The sequence below is a fragment of the Otolemur garnettii genome, unplaced genomic scaffold (genome assembly GCF_000181295.1).
Source record: "Otolemur garnettii isolate 467f Iridium unplaced genomic scaffold, OtoGar3 scaffold00084, whole genome shotgun sequence".
Lineage (NCBI taxonomy): Eukaryota > Metazoa > Chordata > Mammalia > Primates > Galagidae > Otolemur > Otolemur garnettii.
The window spans coordinates 3,562,713-3,564,561 of NW_003852479.1; the positions used below are offsets into that span (position 1 = coordinate 3,562,713).

The 1,849-nt window shown below is 34.7% G+C and overlaps 1 non-coding gene across 1 annotated transcript; it reads left to right on the plus strand.

The window, feature by feature from the left end:
• Nucleotides 1-1,437: 1,437 nt before the first annotated feature.
• LOC111726883 lies at nucleotides 1,438-1,544 on the plus strand. The gene has a single exon (XR_002774558.1). It is a non-coding gene; the product is annotated as a U6 spliceosomal RNA (small nuclear RNA).
• Nucleotides 1,545-1,849: the final 305 nt, after the last annotated feature.

Sequence of the window (1,849 nt, forward strand, 5' to 3'; positions counted from 1 at the left end):
ACAAATGTTTGATATTATACCACAGTGTCATCTATGTCAATGTAAACACCCAGGAATTTGATAATTGAATAATTTTTACTTATGTGGTTTATTTCCTCATATGATTTCAGACCTAGCTAATCTGGAGATGCAACAGCAAACGTGAGTGAAAATAATCCCAGAACACTGTCTCTTTTTTAGATTTGTTAACAAAATGTGAACCCCTGAAATAGGAGATTGGAACTGTTATTTTCATTTTCTAAGTGAGAGTAACCCAGAGTCACTTGGGAGAGATACGTCACAGGCTTGGTTCACAGGAAGCAAAATCTATCAAATTATTGTTTTAGAATTGATTTTGTGTATACGAGATATTGAAAATGAAAATGTAATTGTTCTCCAATACAGGAGAGCATTTACAAATTGCATATAAAATGTAGCAAAAAATACTGTGAGCTCTTCACATTTAAAAAATATTATTGAATACTATTGCAGCCCTATCCACTGTTTTCAGATCTAATGTTATAAAAAATGAGATTTAAGATGAAAAATACTCAATCTTGTAGACAGTGTCATGTAGGGCCGTCACGGAGACTTGAAAACAGGAAAGTTCAATGTTTTGGCACATTCAAAAATGATTTTTTTTCTGATTATGGACATGGTTCCATCCCCTTCATAAATTATAAAAGATCATAATGTTTTACTAGGATTTATGGCATGCTCAGCTAATTTTAAATAATATTTACTAATAACTTGTCAAATTTTTAAAATAAACCTAATTATTTTCTTTTATAAGAACTAAAGGTGAAAATATTTATTTAGTGACAGCTCCTTATTGTGTTTCTTGCTTCCTTTTGTGTTAAATGTTCAGTCACCAAGGAAAGGGATTATCATCCTGTGGTTCAGATGAGGAGCTGAGGCTGCACGCTCATCTGTGAGCTTGTGCAAGGCAGATCCAGAATCCATTCGAGCCTAAAAACCTGTTGAATACCAGCATCTCCCCAGTGGGAAGTCCTATGGGATCTGAAGGTGGAGAAGTCTCAGGCTTTCAGGCTTAGATATTATCTCACTGTCACCAAAGCTGCCTGAATTATTTTTTCTGAAAAAAGAATAATTGTTCTTTGATCAAGGGCATATCAGTAGCTTTATTTAGACACTGTAAAACAGCATGCAAGTAATGCTATTACTATTATTAACAGTATTATTGTTATCTTTTCTTTGTAAAAGAGATTTTTCTTATGGAAATTTTCAAATACATACACACACACACAACCCTACATACAGAATCAAAAAATGAAACTCCTTTCGCCCTCATTCAAGAATTATTAACTCATGGGTAGTCTTGTTTCGCATGCACTCCTGACCTACTGTCCTCCTTCCAGTGTATTTTGAAACAATATTAGGTATGGTATTATTTTATCCATCAATATTTCAGTATGTATCTTTAAAAACTTTTGTTTTGTGCTTGCTTCGGCAGCACATATGCTAAAATTGGAACGATACAGAAAAGATTAGCATGGCCCCTGAGCAAGGATGACATGCAAATTCGTGAAGTGTTCCATAGTTTTGTACTCAGCCCTACTATGAAATTAATTTATAGCTTTCATAGGAAAGCTATAACCTTCAATTATAGCCCAAGAATATGAGGAGAGGGGAGAGGGAGGGTAGGGGAGGGGGGAGGATGGGTGGAGGGAGGGTGATTGGTGGGGTCACGCCTATAGTTCATCTTATAAGGGTACATGTGAATCTCTCTAAACATAGAATATAAATGTCCTAACACAATAACTAAGAAAATGACATGAAGGCTATGTTAACCGATTGGATGAAAATATTTCAAATTGTATATAAATACAACACACTGTATCTCATGACA